Below are 21,294 nucleotides of genomic sequence, written 5' to 3'. Positions count from 1 at the left end.
GTTTTCATCTCTGAAGCGCTGTACTTGGGACAGAATATTCCAAATTGTATCTGTCGTGGTATACACGCGGGTGTGTGGTGGTGCACAGACAGACATTGATTGACGCGGGGGATGACCGATGAACATGCGGAGCATGGCGGCCAGTCACCAGACAGGACGCGGCCACTGTGAAGCCGGAGGGCACTGGTTTTCCCACTCTCTTGGGATGCAGCCTCTAAGACAGTCAGAGCCTGTGAACAACAACTAGAACATCCAACATGTGGTAGTAAGATAGGCTGGTCAGTTTAGCCTCAGGTCTCCAGTCAACTCAGCATAGTGTCAACCCACAGTTAAAGTATGTTTAATAGTTAAGAGTTTAATAAAATAGAGTTGCATTTCTTCAAGTGTTGGAAGCCTGTCTCTCTCTGCTACAGTAAACGAAGACCTCGCAGACCCAGCTTACCCAACACATCATGGTACCAGTGAGTTATGTTTGAGTTTGACGGACCCACCTTGAGATAGTCTGCCTGTGACCAGCGATCAGCCAGTCGGTAACATGGACAGCGTCCGCCCTACCCCGCCGCTCCACATCACCGGCAACCTCGGTGCGAACTGGAAGATTTTTAAGCAGAAGTTTCAGCTATATCTTGAAGCCATCGACCTCGAGGCCGCATCGAAGGCCAGAAAGATTGCTCTCTTCCTCTCTACAGCCGGGGACCGCGCTATCCACATTTTTAACTCCTTCACCTTTGCTGAAGGTGAGGACAAGACAAAGTTCAAAACAGTCCTGCTGAAGTTCGACAGCCACTGTGACATCGAAGTCAACGAGAGCTTTGAACGCTATGTGTTCCAGCAGAGGCTTCAGGGTAAGGTGAACCTTTTCAGTCCTTCTCAACCCATTTCCGTATCCTCGCGCAATCCTGCAACTACGGCTCCACTTCCGACTCCATGAGCCGCGACCAGATCGTTTTCGGGGTCCATTCCGATCCCCTTCGCCAGCAACTCCTCAAAGTTAAGCAGCTCACCCTCACTATCGCCATCGAAACCTGCGTCCTACATGAGCAGGCTAATAAACGGTACTCCCATATCAAGGCGGCAGAGACGGCGTGGCAAAGCCCCCACGATGCGGAGCGGGTGCAAGACGTAAAACAGCTCCAGGGCCTGAGTCTGGATGAGGGCAGCCATTTTGCACGCTTTTCCTGGGCTCCTGCGCATGCGCGCAACGACCGAGGGGACGGCGAGGCCGAGGATCGAGCTGCGCATGTGCGCACATCTTTCGACCACACCGCGCATGCGCGATGGCGCACGGAACATCCTGACGTCGGCGTCATGATGTGCAACAACTGTGGCTCCGCCCACTTAAAGCGGCAATGTCCCGCGAAATCTCGACGCTGTCTCCAGTGTGGCAAGCTTGGCCACTACGCAGCCCTGTGCAGATCTGCTCAACTGCCCACCACACAGCGATCCCAACCACAGCGCAGGAACGTCCGGTCAGTGCAGCAATCCGTTGCAGACTTTGACTCCGACATGGTTCCAGATCCCGACACCGAGGATCTCACATCCCCATTCCGGGTGGTTATCATCACCAAGCATATGATGCTTTCTCAAAAAAAGGTTAATCCACTCCCAGTGATGAGCATTGATCCGAACGATGAGTGGTGTGCCACCCTTACGGTCAACGAATCTCGCATATGCTTCAGGCTGGACACCGGTGCTTCAGCGAACCTCATTTCGAAGTCTGACCTGGATACCATCCACATCAAGCCGAGCATTCTTCCATCTGCCTGCCAGCTTATCGACTACAATGACAATGCCATTGCTGCCAGTGGCTCATGCCAGCTTGTGGTTTCTCATCGTTCCTCAAGAGCCACCCTGCGTTTCGAAATAGTAGGGTCCAACAAAGCTTCCTTGCTCGGTGCTCAGGCCTGCAAAATCCTGAATATTGTGCAGCTTGTTCACTCCATGTCACCCGCTGAGGCATCAGCCCCGCCAGATGCCAACTTTCAAACCCAATGAAATGACATAATTGTCTGGTCCACAACTCCTCAGGATCACATCGATAGCCTCAAGCGAGTGTTCCATAGGATCCACGAGCATGGCCTCTGACTCAACAGAGCCAAGTGCTCGTTCGGTCAAGCAGAAATAAAGTTCCTCGGCGACCATATTTCGCAGTTCGGTGTGAAGCCAGACGCAGATAAGGTGTCGGCGATCAACGCTATGAAGACACCGGAGGACAAGAACGCGGTCCTCCGCTTCCTAGGGATGGTCAACGTCCTTGGGAAGTTTATCCCCAACCTTGCATCTCACACCACAGCTCTCTGCAATCTTGTAAAAAAAACACCGACTTCAAGTAGCTCCCCGCTCATGAGTGAGAGTGGCATGAGCTCAGGGCGAAACTCTCCAAGGCCCCGGTCCTGGCATTTTTCGACCCTGCCAAGGAGACGAAGATCTCCACTGACGCGAGTCAGGCTGGCATTGGGGCAGTACTGCCTCAGCGCGACGAATCCTCCTCCTGGGCCCCAGTCGCATATGCATCTAGAGCTATGACCCCTACTGAGCAGCGATATGCTCAAATCGAGAAAGAGTGCCTGGGCATCCTCACAGGGATTGACAAATTACATGATTACGTGTATGGACTCCCCAAGTTTATGGTCGAGACGGACCACAGGCCACTGGTTCACATCATACAGAAGGACCTCAACGATATGACGCCACGCCTACAGCGTATCCTCCTCAAACTCCGCCGCTATGATTTCGAACTGGTCTACACCCCGGGCAAGGAGCTCATTGTGGCCGATGCACTCTCTCGCTCCATCACCACGTCATGCGAGCAGTCGGACTTCGTCTGCCAGATCGACGCCCATGTTGAGTTCTGCGCATCCAACTTTCCGACCACTGACGAAAGGGTCGTGCAGATTCGTCAAGAGACGGCCAGGGATCCTTTACTCCAACGGGTCATGCGCCATCTCACAGATGGTTGGCAGAAGGGCCAGTGCCCACAGTTCTATAATATAAAAGATGACCTGGCAGTGGTCGATGGCATACTAATTAAACTGGACAGGATAGTAATTCCGCAGAGTATGCGAGAGCTCGCCCTCGGCCAACTCCACAAGGGTCACCTGGGGGTGGAAAAGTGTCGCTGGCGAGCCCAAGAGGCAGTATATTGGCCTGGCATCAATCACGACATCGCCAACACTGCCCTCAATTGCCCAATGTGCCAACGGTTCCAGTCGGCTCAGCTGAAAGAGACTTTGCAGCCGCATGAACTGGTGTCATCCCCATGGACCAAGGTTGGCATTGATTTCTTCCACACAAAAGACCGGGACTACGTCCTCCTCGTGGACTATTTTTCAAACTATCCCGAGGTGGTCAGACTGAATGACCTCACATCAGCAACAGTCATCAGGGCGTGCAAAGAGACCTTTGCATTCCACTTACGGTCATGGCGGATAATGGCCCGTGCTTCTTCAGTCAGGAGTGGACGGATTTTACCCGACAGTACAATTTCATGCACGTCACTTCAAGGCCCCACTACCCCCAGTCAAATGGGAAAGCAAAAAAGAGGGTACACATTGTAAAACGACTGTTGTGTAAAGCTGCTGATTCGGGTTCAGATTTTCACCTGGCACTGCTAGCCTACAGGGCGACTCCTTTGTCTGCTGGCCTGTCGCCAGCACTGCTGCTAATGAGCCGCACACTACGGATGACGGTGCCAGCAATCCACGTCCCGGACCCTGACAATTTTCCGGTCCTGCAAAGAATGCAACTGTCTCGGGCCCAATACAAGTCGGCTTATGATGCCCACACCACAGATCTCCCTGCTCTGGTCCCTGCTGACCGAGTTTGTGTTCAGCTACCTGACGGTGGCTGTTCTGCCACAGCTGTGGTGGTCAAGCAAGTGGCCCCCAGATCATTTCTCGTTCGCATGCATGATGGCTCTTTTCTTCGGTGTAATAGGCGGGCACTGCGGCTGCTTCCACACTCGCCACCTGAACGTGATGTCCCGCCTCGCCTGCTGATTCCTCAGGACACACCCTTCCAAGAGGTCACCGATCTGCCACTTCTTTTGCCACCGTCTATGTTGGACGCAGCTCCGCCCATTCCAGTGCAGGCGGCCCCTGGCCCACCCTTAAGGCGGTCAACCAGAATTCATCGCCCGCCACAGAGACTGAACTTATAGACTGAATGTTGCATTGCCTTGTGCTTCGTTTACACATCTGTACATATTGTTTCTTCCTAATTTGTTGTATGCACACTATCTGCACTAGATACCTTCCCATGTAAATACGTTCATGTATTTTGTATATAGTTAAGCTCCTACTCATGTAAATACGCTCACATACTTTGTACATAGTCAGGCTCATACACACACCCACTATTTATTGACATATACACATTTTTTGAAAGGGGGGAGATGTTGTGGTATACACGCGGGTGTGTGGTGGTGCACAGACAGATGTTGATTGACGCGGGGGATGACCGGTGAACATGCGGAGCATGGCAGCCAGTCACCAGACAGGCCACGGCCACTGTGAAGCCGGAGGGCACTGGTTTTCCCGCTCTCTTGGGATGCAGCCTCTGAGACAGTCAGAGCCTCTGAGCAACAACTAGAACATCCACCATGTGGTAGTAAGATAGTCTGGTCAGTTTAGCCTCAGGTCTCCAGTCAACTCAGCATAGTGTCAACCCACAGTTAAAGTATGTTTAATAGTTAAGAGTTTAATAAAATAGAGTTGCATTTCTTCAAGTGTTGGAAGCCTGTCTCTCTCTGCTACAGTAAACGCAGTCCTCGCAGACCCAGCTTACCCAACACATCAGTATCTACATTGCAAATTACGTGACCTTTGGCATTCTAAGCCAGAAAGTCTTGAGTATCAAGCAAATACCTACATTCACAGCTAATCAGAAATTTGCATCCCTTTGACTAAAGACGAACAAAGAACTACAGCATTACAGCCGACTCGTGTTTCTGTTTCATGTTGGAGAAAAGAAACATCAAAACTCAATGTGTGCTAAACGAATGTGAAATGGGTCCAATTGACCTTTTGCTGTGTATTAATGGCTGCTCATCCAAACTAGACAGGATGAATTTAAAATGTCAAATGACAATATAGGAACAGGGACTTAGAAACAGCAGTCGACCATTCAGACTGTCGATCCTGCTCCACCATTCAATAGCATCAAGGCTGATCTGTTGTGTCTCAACTCCACTTTCCCTGTCTGTCTCCTATTACCCTTTACTCCGTTTACTAGTAAAAATCTGTCTAACACTACCTTGAATAAATTCAATGGCCCTACCTCCACTATTTTCTGGGGAAGAGAATTCCACAGAGTAACAACTCTTTGAGAGAAAAAAAATACTTTCGCCTCCATCTTAAACTGTAGACCTCCCATTCTTAAATTCTGTTCTGGTACAAGTCTTTCCCACAAGTGGCAACATCCTCCCAGTATCTACCCTACAAAAACATCCTCAAGGTCTGACATGTTTCAATAAGGTCTCCTCTCATTCTTCGAAACTCCAATAGGCATAGGCACAACCAGTCCTCAACAAAGAAGCCCTTCTTCCCCAGAATGAGTTGAGTAGACCTTCTCTGAACCGCTTCCGATGTAATAATACCCTTTTTCAAATAAGGAAACCACCAGATATGGTCTCACCAAGGCCCTGTATAGCTGCAGAAAAACCACCCTACTTTTATACTCCATTCCCTATGCAGTAAATGCCAACATTCCATTTGCCTTCCTAATATCTTGCTTTGGTGATTCATATACATCTAGATTCCTTTGTACCACCCAGCCCTACAATCTCTCGCCATTTAAATACTATTTCTATTATTCCCACCAGAGGACAAGTTCACATTTTCCCACATTATTATCCATCTGCCAAATTTGTGCCTACTCACTTAACTGGTATAGACAGGTTATCAAATGTACCGAAGGAACCAAATACATGGTAGCTACATTCCTTTGCATTCTCTAAATTTTCTCGATCACTTGTGATGTGGATGTACCTTTAAGAAATGGGTGTTTATCAAATAGCTGCAGTGATGTCAGTGTGTGGGTGGAGCTGGGCTGTCTTTCTGTCTTTTACTTTGGTTTTGAGCTGAAAAGCTGCTTTGTGGCTCTGTTTTTGGTTTCGTTTTCAGCATTGGAGAGCTGCATTCAAAGCAAGAAGATGTGCTGATCTTTCTCTACAAGCTAAAGAATGTCTCCAGCTCACTTGATGATTTCAAAGTAATACCTGTTTCTGTAGAGAATTTAAACCTGCTGTCTTTGTTAAAAAAGGTTTAACTTATGGATGCTGGGAAAGGTATTAAGGGTTACCTATAGAGTATTGTATCTGTGAGGTTACGTATGTTGGTAGTTGTTAAGATGTTTACTGTGTGTTTATAAAATGTTAACTTGGTTCATAGAATAAACATTGTTTTGTTTTAAAAATACATAACACCTGGAGAGTGGACCCTTGTGCTCCACATAACCAAAATCTATTAAAAGTCGTGGGTCAGGTGAACTCCATGATATACTTTGGAGTTTTTTAAAACTCTAGCCCATAACACACTTATTTTCCTATATATCTTGGGTGTTGGGGGCAAATTTAGCTACCATACATGTGATCCCTTCAGTACACTCATTAATCAACACACCACCTTTCTTTGAACAAAGGACTTTGACCTTGTACAAGTCACCTGACTAGGCATCTTGTGGCACAGTGGTAAGCACTGCTGCCTCACAACACCAGGAAACTGAGTTCAATTACGGCCTTTGGGTGACTGTCTGTGTGAAGTTTGTACATTTTCCCCATGTCTGTGGGCTTCCTCCGGGTGCTCCGATTTTCTCCCACAGTCCAAAGATGTGCACGATGTGGAGATGCCGGCGTTGGACTGGAGTGAGCACAGTAAGAAGTCTTACAACACCAGGTTAAAGTCCAACAGGTTTGTTTCAAATCACTAGCTTTCGGAGCACTCTGTGTTCCGAAAGCTAGTAATTTGAAACAAACCTGTTGGACTTTAACCTGGTGTTGTAAGACTTCTTACAAAGATGTGCAGGTTAAGTAGATTGACCATGTTAGATTGTCCCTTAATGTCCAAATATATGCAGGTTAGGTGGGGCTATGGAGATAGGAAGATAAAGTGGACCTAGACGGGTGCTCCTTCGGTGGGTCAGTGCAGACCCAACGGGCCGAATGGTCTCCTTCTGCACTGTGATTCTATGATGAGCACAGCTATGTTTCTGGTCAGCTTTTAAAAAGCAGTTTGCAGAGACAGTTACCTCAAAGTCCATCAGGGAAGCCACTGATCCAGCTGTAAGTCAATTATGCAGCGAAGGTAATAAACAATCATACATTGAAAATGAGTGAAGGACTCTCTCCAATTTGTTCCAACTCTAAGTTCACCTGAGAACCAACCTCCTGGAAATTCAACTACAAGAGGTCTTGCAGCTTATTGAGAAAGCAAGACCTTTATTTCAACTAAAAGCAAGAAATCATAGGCCTTTGTAATCATATTGTTTTTTCTACTTCAACTTTATCTAACCTTTGCAGGAGTGACAAGTGTGTGTGTGAGGTGAGTGAATAAGATATTGCTTTTTTTTTAAACTCCAGGGAAAGTGTGGGATAATAAATAACTTCCTTTATTAAAACTCACAAAAAAAGCTTACTACTCGAATTACTTTTTAATAATAATAATCTTTATTGTCACAAGTAGGCTTACATTACCACTGCAATGAAATTACTGTGAAAAGCCCCTAGTCGCCACATTCCGGCGCCCGTTCGGGTACACAGAGGGAGAATTCAGAATGTCCAAATGACCTAATAGCACGTCTTTCGGGACTTGTGGGAGCACCCGGAGGAAATCCACAGAACGTGCAGACTCCGCACAGACAGTGACCCAAGCCGGAAATCGAACCTGTGACCCTAGTGCTGTGAAGCCATAGTGCTAACCACTATGCTACCGTAAATTGGGACAATCACTCTGAGGGTATAAAAAAGCATACACCACACATACAGAACACACTGATCACAGACACATGAATGTTTTCCATGACAACAGCATTTGTTTTCACATGTACACTGTGACACCCGGTTCTATGTCACACCACCTCCCTTAATGCCTCCACTTCTGTTAAATTACCAGACTGGAGGGTGACACAGTGGCGGAGTGGTTAGCACTGTTGTCTCACGGTGCTGAGGACCCGGGTTTGACCCCGGCCCTGGGTCACTGTCCGTGTGGAGTTACACGTTCTCCCCGTGTCTGCGTGGGTCTCATCCCCACAACCCAAAGATGTGCAGGTTAGCTGGATTGGCCACGCTAAATTGCCCCTTAATTGGAAAGAAAAATAATTGGGTATTTTCTAAACTAAAAAAAAATTATCAGACTGTTAATCCAACATCTGGTACTGGATGAATAGAAATTTCCTGCAATTAAATATGGGAAACTGAAGATATTTACTTTGATTTTGCTCCAAACCCTCGCTACCAACTCCATCCCTCTCTGCTGTAACTGTTTGAGGCTAAGCCTTGGTTTTCTAATTTGACAACGTAACTGCAGCATCACTAAGACCAGCTATGCCCACCTCAGCAAGGTTGACTTGCTCCTGTCTCAGCTCATTTGCAGAAACTCTCATTCATGCCTTTATTACCTCTAGACTTGGCTATTGCAAAGCATCTCTGGCTGGTCTTCCACGTTCTAAACCTAATAAGCTTTTTTTTAAAAAATAATTTTTATTAAAGGTTTTCATAAAATATCAATAACAAAATGAGAAAGAAAAAAGAACCCAACAGCGTTAAGTACAAAACGCAATCTAAAAAAGCAACCCCCCAAACCCCTCCCCCCCTGTACATAAATAATAAATTAACAATAACACCCCGACTTAACACAACAGGTGTATACACCCCCTCAGACCCTCCAGTGTAAATAACATAAACAAAAATAAAGTAAACCCCCCCGCCCCGGCCTGCTGCTGCCATTGACCAATGTCTATCGTTCTGCCAGAAAGTGTAAGAACGGTTGCCACCGCCTAAAGAACCCTTGTACCGACCCTCAAGGCGAATTTCACCCTCTCCAATTTAATGAACCCTGCCATATCGCTGATCCAGGATTCCACGCTTGGCGGCCTCGCATCTTTCCACTGAAGGAGAATCCTTCGCCGGGCTACCAGGGACGCAAAGGCCAGAATTCCGGCCTCTTTTGCCTCCTGCCACCCCAAATATTGCGAGCCCCCAGCCCGGTTTGACCCTGGATCCTACCACCCTCGACACCGTCCTCGCTACGCCCTTCCAAAATTCCTCCAGCGCTGGGCATGCCCAGAACATATGGGTGTGATTTGCTGGGCTCCCTGAGCACCTAACACACCTGTCCTCACCCCCAAAGAACCGGCTCATCCTTGTCCCGGTCATGTGTGCCCTGTGCAGCACTTTAAACTGGATGAGGCTGAGCCTCGCGCACAAAGAGGAAGAGTTCACCCTCCCTAGGGCATCTGCCCACGTCCCCTCTTTGATCTCCTCTCCCAACTCCTTCTCCCAATTACCTTTCAACTCCACCACCGAGGCCTCCTCCTCCTCCTGCATCACCTGGTAAGTTTCCGAGATCTTCCCCACTCCCACCCACCCCCCCGAGAGCACCCTGTCCTGTACTGTGTGTGGTGGTAGCCGCGGGAATTCAGCCATCTGCCGTCTGGCAAACGCCCTTACCTGTACGTACCTGAAGGTGTTCCCCGAGGGGAGCCTATACTTCTCCTCCAGCTCACCCAAGCTCGGAACTTCCGGTCCACAAACAGGTCCCCCAACTTTCGTACCCCTGCCCTGTGCCACGCCCTGTTCTTCCTGGGGCGAACTGGTGGATCCCCCGTAATGGGGTCCACGCCGAGGCCCCAACTTCCCCCCTATGCCGCCTCCACTGCCCCCAAGTTTTGAGGGCCGCCACCACCACCGGGCTCGTGGTATACCTCCTTGGAGGGAGCGGCAGCGGAGCCGTTGCCAGCGCCCCCAGACTCGTACCCACACAGGACGCCGTCTCCAGCCTCTTCCATGCAGCCCCCTCCCCCTCCATCACCCACTTGTGCACCATCGTCGCATTGGCGGCCCAGTAGTACCCACAGAGGTTGGGCATCGCCAGCCTGCCCCCCCATCTCTACTCCGCTCCAGGAACACCCTTCTTACCCTCGGAGTCCCTCGCGCCCACACAAACCCCATTATACTCCTGTTAACCCGCTTGAAAAAAGCCTTCGGGAGAAACTGGAACAGGAACAAAAACCTTCGGAGCACCGTCATTTTAATTGACTGCACCCTACCCGCCAAGGACAGCGGCAACGCGTCCGACCTCTTGAACTCCTCCTCCATTTGCTCCGCCAGCCTTGTAAAGTTAAGCCTATGCAGGGCCCCCCCAGCTCCTGGCCACCTGCACCCCCAAATATCTGAAGCTCCTCTCTGCCCTTTTTAGTGGGAGTTCACCAATCCCCCTCTCCTGGTCCCCTAGCTGACCTACGAACAGCTCACTCTTCCCCATATTGAGCTTGTACCCCGAAAAGTCTCCGAATTCCCAAAGGATCCTCATTACCCCTGGCATTCCTCCCACCGGGTCCGCCACATACAGCAGCAGGTCGTCCGCATAAAGCGACACCCTATGCTCCTCCCCACCCCGCACCAACCCCCTCCAGTTCCTCGACTCTCTCACTGCCATAGCCACGGGTTCAATCGCCAGTGCGAAGAGCAGGGGCGACAGGGGACACCCCTGTCTCGTCCCTCGGTGCAACCAAAAGTACTCGGACCTCCTCCTATTTGTGGCCACACTCGCCATCGGGACCTCATACAACAGCCTAAACCACCTGACAAACCCCTCCCCAAACCCAAACCTCTTCAGCACCTCCCACAGGTACCCCCATTCTACCCAATCGAAGGCTTTCTCAGTGTCCATTGCCACCACTATCTCCGCCTCCCCCTCCCTCGCCGGCATCATGATAACGTTCAAAAGCCTCCGCACATTCGCGTTCAACTGTCTCCCCTTCACAAACCCCGTCTGGTCTTCATGGATGATCTGCGGCACACAATCCTCAATCCTCGTGGCTAAGACCTTCGCCAGCACCTTGGCATCTACGTTTAGCAAGGAAATTGGTCTGTAAGACAAACATTGCAGGGGATCCTTGTCCCGCTTCAGGATCAAGGAGATCAGTGCCCGGGACATCGTCGGGGGTAAAGCCCCCCCTCCCTTGCCTCATTAAAGGTCCTAACAGCGGGCCCAACAGGTCCATATATTTTTGAAAGAACTCGACCAGGAAACCGTCCAGCCCCGGTGCCTTCCCCGCCTGCATGCTTCCTATCCCTTTGATCAGCTCCTCCAGCCCAATCGGTGCCCCCAGTCCCGCCACCAATCCCTCTTCCACCTTTGGAAACCTCAATTGGTCCAGGAAACGGCCCATCCCTCCCTCCTCCCGTGGGGGCTGGGATCGGTACAATTCCTCGTAGAAGTCCCTGAAGACCCCATTGATGCCAACCCCACTCCGCACCACGCTCCCTCCCCTGTCCTTAACTCCCCCGATCTCCCTAGCTGCATCCCGCTTCCGAAGCTGATGCGCCAGCATCCGGTTTGCCTTTTCCCCATACTCGTAGACCGCCCCCTGGGCCTTCCTCCACTGCACCTCCGCCTTCCTGGTGGTCACCAGGTCGAATTCGGCCTGGAGGCTGCGCCTCTTCCTCATCAATCCTTCCTCAGGCTCTTCCACATACCTCCTGTCTACCCACACCATCTCCCCCACCAGCCTCTCCCTCTCTCCCCCCGCTCCCTCCGCTCCTTGTGGGCCCTAATGGAGATCAGCTCTCCCCTCACCACCGCCTTCAGTGCCTCCCATACCATCCCCACTCGGACCTCCCCGTTGTCGTTGGTCTCCAAGTACCTCTCTATACTTCCTCGGACCCGGTTGCTCACCTCCTCGTCCGCCAACAGCGCCACCTCCAAGCGCCACAGCGGGCGCTGGTCCCTCTCCTCCCCCATCTCCAAGTCCACCCAATGCGGGGCGTGGTCCGAAATGGCTATTGCCGAATGCTCGGTATCCTCTACTCTCGCTATCAGCGCCCGACTCAAAATGAAAAAGTCGATTTGAGAATAAGCCTTATGGACATGTGAGAAGAATGAAAATTCCCTAGCCCCCGGCCTTGCAAATCTCCAAGGGTCCACCCCTCCCATTTGGTCCATAAATCCCCTCAGCACTCTAGCCGCCGCTGGCTTCCTACCCATCCTAGACCTGGAGCGATCCAGTGCCGGATCCAACACCGTGTTAAAGTCTCCCCCCATTATCAGGCCCCCCACTTCCAAGTCTGGGATCCGACCCAACATACGCCGCATAAAACCCGCATCGTCCCAGTTCGGAGCATACACATTGACCAGTACCACCCTCTCGCCCTGCAACTTACCACTTACCATTATGTGCCTACCGCCATTATCTGCTACAATGCTCGACGCCTCGAATGACACCTTCTTTCCCACCAAGATCGCCACATCTCGATTTTTGGCATCTAGCCCCGAGTGAAACGCCTCGTGCGCCTCCACCTTTACCGCCAGGCATAAGATCTTGTCCTCATTGTCAGAGATCTTTTGTCTAGCCTCTCGGATCGCCACCCCCTGGGCCGTCTGTGTCTCCAGCAGCTTATCGTTAGAAGCCTTCATCGGCTCTAGCAGGTCCGTTTTAATCTCTCTGAGGCAGCGCTGGATACCCTTCTGTTCCTCCGCCCACTGCCTCCACGCTGCCTGGTCTCCGCCCGCCGCCATTTTGTCCTTCTTCCCTCCCTTCTTCGGGTCCACAACCACCTTTTTTGCCGCCCCGCTCCTTGTTAAAGCCATATACTGACGGGAGCTGTTATTAACTCCTTCCCACACCGGGAAACGTCGAAAAAGTGCCGTTGGGGGCCCTGAAAAGAGCCCAAAAGTCCGTTTTTGCGGGACCCGCCGAATGTGCGACTTAGCTCCGCATAGCCGCAACCGGAAGTGTCGAGAGGGAATCCTTTTGGAAGTGTTCGCTTCACCAATCTGCCCCAAAAAAGTCTGTGGAAACTATTGAAAAGGATCCGAGAGTCCGTTCCAGACGGGAGCTGACGAATGCGCGACCTATTCCTCCATGGCCGCCACCGGAAGCCTCGTCCCCGCTTCTTCAATGGCCTTGGTGAGATCTTTTCACAGTTGTTACTTCTGCTGCTAGAATTCACCTTTAATAAAGACCCTCAAGCCAGCTTGAAGCCTTTAAGCTTGCCCTTCCCCCGCCTGCATATTGGAAGAGGCTTTTGTTCCTGCAGATCCAGCCAAATCTTTTACTGTTTCTGCCGGGTCTGGTAACCAAGAGACATACCATTCCTGGGGGACACTGTCGGGGGAATGTTGCAGTCTTCTTCCCACACCGGGAAATGTCGAAAAAAAGACGTTGGGGGCCCTGTAAAGAGCCCAAAAGTCCGTTCCAAGCGGGAGCTGCCGAACATGCGACTTAGCTCTGCATAGCCGCACCCGGAAGTCCCTAAACCTTATAAGCTTGAGGTCATCTAAAGCTCTGTGTCCTTATGTGCACCAAGTCTCATTCACCTCTGACCTCTGTGCTTGCTGACCTACATTGGTTCTGCATGAAGCAAAGACTTCATTTTAAAATCCTCTACCATGTGTTCAAATTCCTCACGACTCACCCTCACTAGCCCTATAAGCTTTTCCAGCCCCACAACTCTCTCTCCGCTTCCCCCCCGCATCCCCCAAGTTCTGGCCTGTTATGAACACCAATATTAATTGCTCCTACAATGGTAGCTGTATCTTCAGCAGGCCCCTCAGCTCTAAAAATAATTTCTTGAATTTTTTGACTCTATTTCTCTTCCTTCCTTTACCCCTTAAAATCAATTTATTTTACCATGTGTCTGGTCTCCTGTCCTTATGTTGCATTATATGTTTAATTTTGCTTAATGATGTTGCGGTGAAGCATATTCGGGGTTTTTATTATTGCTGAAAAAAAGAGACATGCTGGCGAAACTTAGCACTCATCATGACAGACGCAAGAATGCAAAATTTCAAAATTTATACTCCATGAGTGAAGGGTGCCGATTTATTGGAAAGTTGACTATGATTGATTGAGGTATTGCTAAGGAGAATACTATTATCCCCCAAACATTTGTTTAATTCCAAAAAGACCCTATAGCTAGATATGTTCCTTTTGACTGCAGAGGACAGGTCCCTGCATGTTTAAATGTGTAACCTCTAGCAAGCTTAAATAAGCTGCATTGTGAGCCCGACTAATAATGTTAAATTGGGTGTTCGTGTATTTCGGGATTCTACACCAAGACCTTACTCAACTGGCCTGTGCTTACAAAGCTCAGAGCATAATGTCCAACATTATGTCGTTTTGTGATTGGACAGTATTTGCTAAACAATCTCAAGTATGCTGAGAATTATATGAACATAATCATGACACATAAAGAGATATTAACCAAAAGCTTGATCAGAGTGTCTTAAAGCAGGAGAGGGAGACAGAGAGGTGGAGAGATGCAGGGAGGGAATTTGTAGCTTGGGGCCGAGGCTACCGAAACACAAAATATCAAATAACAAAAATTACTCTAGAATCTTTTTAGTGGAGGTGAATGGAAGGGAAGAGGGAGTTACTCATAAAGAGAAGGGGGAAATGAGAGAGAAAGGAGGGTAAGGAGCGGAATGATGAGTAAAAAAATACCAAGGCCAACCATGAGAGGAATTATTTCTTTCTTTCAGGACCTCCCATTAGGGAGCCATACCAATAAGTACTATGTGTGTAGATGCTGCTCAAATGTTCCAGTTATAGCCTTGGAAGGGGCCTTAGTTCATTTTTTTTCAGTCTTATTGGGCATTCACATCAGCTGGCCACAATATGCTGTGCACCATCAGTGAGGCAGACGTCAGCTTGAGTAAGACCAAGACAGAATGGGTATATTTGGGAATTTATTTCAAAGTGGGGGAAAGAAGTGTTCTTTTGCTTTCTAACTTTCATAGTGTTCAGGAAGTAGTCTTACTCTGCCACAGGAGAAGAACAAAGAACAAAGAAAATTACAGCACAGGAACAGGCCCTTCGGCCCTTCCAGCCTGTGCCGATCCAGATCCTTTATCTAAACCTGTCACCTATTTTCCAAGGATCTACTTCCCTCTGTTCCCCGCCCGTTCATATATCTGTCTAGATGCATCTTAAATGATGCTATCGTGCCCGCCACTACCACCTCCGCTGGCAAAGCGTTCCAGGCACCCACCACCCTCTGCGTAAAAAACTTTCCACGCACATCTCCCTTAAATTTTCCCCCTCTCACCTTGAAATCGTGACCCCTTGTAATTGACGCCCCCACTCTTGGAAAAAGCTTGTTCCTATCCACCCTGTCCATACTGCTCATAATTTTGTAGATCTCAATCAGGTCCCCCCTCAACCTCCGTCTTTCCAACGAAAACAATCCTAATCTACTCAACCTTTCTTCATAGCTAGCACCCTCCATACCAGGCAACATCCTGGTGAACCTCCTCTGCACCCTCTCTAAAGCATCCACATCCTTCTGGTAATGTGGCGACTAGAACTGCACACAGTATTCCACATGTGGTGTGGCCTAACCAAAGTCCCATACAACTGTAACAGCACCTGCCGACTCTTGTATTCAATACCTCATCCGATGAAGGCAAGCATGCTGTAGGCCTTCTTGACCACTCTATCGACCTGCGTTGCCACCTTCAGGGTACAATGGACCTGAACTCCCAGATCTCTCCGTACATCAATTTTCCCCAGGACTCTTCCATTGGCCGTATAGTCCGCTCTTGAATTGGATCTTCCAAAATGCATCACCTAGCATTTGCCTGGATTGAACTCCATCTGCCATTTCTCTGCCCAACTCTACAATCTATCTATATTTTGGTGTATTCTCTGACAGTCCGCCTCGCTATCTGCAACTCCACCAATCTTAGTATCATCTGCAAACTTGCTAATCAGACCACCTATACCTTCGTCCAGATTACATAGATTACATAGAACATACAGTGCAGAAGGAGGCCATTCGGCCCATCGAGTCTGCACCGACCCACATTAATCCCTCACTTCCACCCTATCCCCGCAACCCAATAACCCCTCCCAACCCTTATGGACACTACGGGCAATTTTTAGCATGGCCAATCCACCTAACCTGCACGTCTTTGGACTGTGGGAGGAAACCGGAGCACCCGGAGGAAACCCACGCAGACACGGGGAGAACGTGCAGACTCCGCACAGACAGTGACCCAGCGGGGAATCGAACCTGGGACCCTGGCGCTGTGAAGCCACAGTGCTATCCACTTGTGCTACCGTGCTGCCCTCGCTGATGCCCGTGCTGATCATTTATGTATATCACAAACAACAGTGGTCCGAGCACGGATCCCTGTGGAACACCACTAGTCACCCTTCTCCATTTTGAGACACTCCCTTCCTCTACTCTCTGTCTCCTGTTGCCCAGCCAGTTCTTTATCCATCTAGCTAGTACACCCTGAACCCCATGTGACTTCACTTTTTCCATCAACCTACCATGGGAAACTTTATCAAACGCCTTACTGAAGTCCATGTATATGACATCTACAGCCCTTCCCTCATCAATTAACTTTGTCACTTCCTCAAAGAATTCTATTAGGTTTGTAAGACATGACCTTCCCTTCACAAAACCCTGCTGCCTATCACTGATAAGTCTATTTTCTTCCAAATGTGAATAGATCCTATCCCACAGTATCTTCTCCAACAGTTTGCCTACCACTGATGTCAAGCTCACAGGTCTATAATTCCCTGGATTATCCCGGCTACCCTTCTTAAACAAAGGGACAACATTAGCAATTCTCCAGTCCTCCGGGACCTCACCCGTGCTCAACGATGCTGCAAAGATATCTGTTAAGTATTTCGTCCCTCGCTTCCCTCAGTAACCTGGGATAGTCATTTGGTTAGTATCTATTAAGTGACTATGGTTTAGTCTATTTCTAAGGTTCAAAATAGTCTAGGTAAGGTAAAAAAAAAAAAAAGAAGTAAAATATATAATTGATTAAATAATGAAATAGTTAATTAGAACACATTAAGGGTGGCAGGACAGGTGATGTGTCACAGCTGCAGTATGTGGAAGCTCCTGCATGCCAGTCTGATCTAGGGCAAAGACATATTTGAAATGAGAGCAGTTTCAGCTCAGAGTTTAAGAGCTGGAGGCTGAACTACAGCCACTGGGATGCATCAGGGAGTGGGAAAGTTACCTGGATTCTTTGTACCAGGAGGCAGACACACTTCTTTGGACAGGATCTTCTGATTTGGTCAGTGGTCAGGGAAAGGAGCGTGACCACAAGCGAGGCTGGTAGGGGGCTGAGGGCAGGCATACAGGAGCCTCTGCCTTTACAATTGTCCAACAGGTTTGAGATATTTTTCAGCTTGTTTGGATAAGAGTGGGGGCTGCAAGGTGGATGAGCTGACTGGCCATGGCACTGTTGTACAGGAAGACAACAATGGCATAGTCAGAGGAATTGACACTGTTCCCTGCAGCAAAAATGGAGCCAAGTTTTTGAACATCTGCTCGGGGTTGGAGAGTAACTTACAGTGGGAGGGAGAGTACCCAGTCGTCGTGGTCCATGTAGGTACCAACGATATAAGCAGGACAAAGAAGGAGGTTCTGCATAGTAAGTATGAGGTCTTGGCACCAAATTTAGAAACAGAACCTCAAAGGTCATAATCTCTGGATTATTACCTGAGTCATGTGCAAATTGGCATAGAACAAATCAAATTAGAGAGAAGCATGGCTCAAAGGTGTAGGAGAAGTTGTTTCCATTTGTGGCTAGCTGGCACCAGTACTGGGGAAAGTGAGACTGTCTACACCCGAATCATGCTGGGAGTAATGTTCTGACAAGTATAAGGGTTCTTCCTGTTTGTTCTCTTATTTCCCCTTTCTTTTATTTTGCCGTTATCATTTTTGATCCATGGCTGATTAATGGACATTTATCTTTAAATCAACCAGCAGAGAGAATGAGGAAGTCAGGAGTTACAAGAGAGAACACTCTGCTAATCTTTGCTAGTTTATAATAACCTTTATTATTGTCACAACTAGGTTTCCATTAACACTGTAATGAAGTTACTGTGAAAATCCCCTAGTCGCCACATTCCAGCGCCTGTTCGGGTACACAGAGGGAGAATACAGAATGTCCAATTCACCTAACAAGCAAGTCTCTCGGGACTTGTGGGAGGAAACTGGAGCACCCGGAGGAAACCCACGCAGACACGGGGAGAACCTGCAGACTCCACACAGACAGAGACCTAAGCGGGAATCGAACCCACGACCCTGGCGCTGTGAAGCAAAAGTACTAACCACTGTCATACCTAATTTGAACAGGAGCTTCAGACTTTACGGCACCAGAGAAAGGGAGAGATGGGGTGGGATTTGGTTTTATTGATTGGCTGGTGGCCAATTAATTGGCCAAAGGGCCGTACTCCTGAAACAGCAGAGAACCTGAATGAATGAATCTACAGGAAAACAGTTACAGGCTGCAAACTTTATGGGCAGCACGGTAGCATAGTGGTTCGCACAATTGCTTCACAGCTCCAGGGTCCCATGTTCGATTCCTGCCTGGGTCACTGACTGTGCGGAGTCTGCACGTTCTCCCCGTGTGTGCGTGGGTTTCCTCTGGGTGCTCCGGTTTCCTCCCACAGTCCAAAGATGTGCAGGTTAGGTGGATTGGCCATACTAAATTGCCCTTAGTGTCCAAAATTGCCCTTAGTAATGGTTGAGTGGGGTCACTGGGTTATAAGAACATAAGAACTACGAGCAGGAGTAGGCCATCTGGCCCCTCGAGCCTGCTCCACCATTCAATGAGATCATGGCTGATCTTTTGTGGACTCAGCTCCACTTTCCGGCCCGAACACCATAACCCTTAATCCCTTTATTCTTCAAAAACTATCTATCTTTATCTTAAAAACATTTAATGAAGGAGCCTCTACTGCTTTACTGGGCAAGGAATTCCATAGATTCACAACCCTTTGGGTGAAGAAGTTCCTCCTAAACTCAGTCCTAAATCTACTTCCCCTTATTTTGAGGCTATGCCCCCTAGTTCTGCTTTCACCCGCCAGTGGAAACAACCTGCCCGCATCTATCCTATCTATTCCCTTCATAATCTTATATGTTTCTATAAGATCCCCCCTCATTCTTCTAAATTCCAACGAGTACAGTCCCAGTCTACTCAACCTCTCCTCGTAATCCAACTCCTTCAGCTCTGGGATTAACCTAGTGAATCTCCTCTACACACCCTCCAGTGCCAGTATGTCCTTTCTCAAGTAAGGAGGCCAAAACTGAACACAATACTCCAGGTGTGGCCTCACTAACACCTTATAAAATTGCAGCATAACCTCCCTAGTCTTAAACTCCATCCCTCTAGCAATGAAGGACAAAATTCCATTTGCCTTCTTAATCACCTGTTGCACCTGTAAACCAACTTTTTGCGACTCATGCACTAGCACACCCAGGTCTCTCTGCACAGCAGCATGCTTTAATATTTAACATTTAAATAATAATCCCTTTTGCTGTTATTCCTACAAAAATGGATAATCTCACATTTGCAACATTGTATTCCATCTGCCAGACCCTAGCCCCATTCACTTAGCCTATCCAAATCCCTCTGCAGACTTCCAGTATCCTCTGCACTTTTTGCTTTACCACTTATCTTAGTGTCGTCTGCAAACTTGGACACATTGCCCTTGGTCCCCAACTCCAAATCATCTGTGTAAATTGTGAACAGTTGTGGGCCCAACACTGATCCCTGAGGGACACCACTAGCTACTAATTGCCAACCAGAGAAACACCCATTAATCCCCACTCTTTGCTTTCTATTAATTAACCAATCCTCTATCCATGCTACTACTTTCCCCTTAATGCCACGGATCTTTATCTTATGCAGTAACCTTTTGTGTGGCACCTTGTCAAAGGCTTTCTGGAAATCCAGATATACCACATCCATTGGCTCCCCGTTATCTCCCGCACTGTTCATGTCCTCAAAAAATTCCACTAAATTAGTTAGGCATGACCTGTCCTTTATGAACCCATGCTGCGTCTACCCAATGGGACAATTTCCATCCAGATGCCTCGCTATTTCTTCCTTGATGATAGATTCCAGCATCTTCCCTACTACCGAAGTTAAGCTCACTGGCCTATAATTACCCGCTTTCTGCCTACCTCCTTTTTTAAACAGTGGTGTCACGTTTGCTAATTTCCAATCCGCCGGGACCATCCCAGAGTCTAGTGAATTTTGGTAAATAATCATTAGTGCATTTGCAATTTCCCTAGCCATCTCTTTTAGCACCCTGGGATGCATTCCATCAGGTCCAGGAGACTTGTCTACCTTTAGCCCCATTAGCTTGCCCCTCACTACTTCCTTGGTGATAACAATCCTCTCAAGGTCCTCACCTGTCATAGCCTCATTTCCATCTGTCACACGCATGTTATTTGTGTCTTCCACTGTGAAGACCGACCCAAAAAAACCTGTTCAGTTCCTCAGTCATTTCCTCATCTCCCATTATTAAATCTCCCTTCTCATCCTCTAAAGGACCAATATTTACCTTAGCCACTCTTTTTTGTTTTATATATTTGTAGAAACTTTTACGATCTGTTTTTATTATCTGAGCAAGTTTACTCTCATAATCTATCTTACTCTTCTTTATAGCTTTTTTAGTAGCTTTCTGTTGCCCACTAAAGATTTCCCAGTCCTCTAGTCTCCCACTGATCTTTGCTACTTTGTATGTTTTTTCCTTCAATTTGATACTCTCCCTTATTTCCTTAGATATCCACGGTCGATTTTCCCTCTTTTTACCGTCCTTGCTTTTTGTTGGTATAAACCTTTGTTGAGCACTGTGAAAAATCACTTGGAAGGTTCTCCACTGGTCCTCAACTGTTTCACCATAAAGTCTTTGCTCCCAGTCTACCTTAGCTAGTTCTTCTCTCATCCCATTGTAATCTCCTTTCTTTAAACACAAAACACTAGTGCTTGATTTTACCTTCTCACCCTCCGTCTGTATTTTAAATTCCACCATATTGTGATCGCTCCTTCCGAGAGGATCCCTAACTATGAGATCATTAATCAATCCTGTCTCATTACAGAGGACCAGATCTAGGACCGCTTGTTCCCTCGTAGGTTCCATTACATACTGTTCTAGGAAACTATCGCGGATACATTCTATAAACTCCTCCTCAAGGCTGCCTTGACCAACCTGGTTAAACCAATCGACATGTAGATTAAAATCCCCCATGATAACTGCTGTACCATTTCTACATGCATCAGTTATTTCTTTGTTTATTGCCTGCCCCACCATAATGTT

General features: G+C 48.3%; 1 protein-coding gene across 1 annotated transcript in view; it reads right to left on the bottom strand.

Moving 5' to 3' along the window:
• The window catches only part of LOC140392282 (broad substrate specificity ATP-binding cassette transporter ABCG2-like), a 336,441-nt gene that overhangs the window by 255,081 nt on the left and 60,066 nt on the right, over positions 1–21,294 (bottom strand). The window lies entirely within an intron of this gene.

This window comes from Scyliorhinus torazame, chromosome 16, assembly GCF_047496885.1.
Source record: "Scyliorhinus torazame isolate Kashiwa2021f chromosome 16, sScyTor2.1, whole genome shotgun sequence".
NCBI classification, from domain to species: domain Eukaryota; kingdom Metazoa; phylum Chordata; class Chondrichthyes; order Carcharhiniformes; family Scyliorhinidae; genus Scyliorhinus; species Scyliorhinus torazame.
This window is presented reverse-complemented; position numbering and strand designations above follow the sequence as displayed.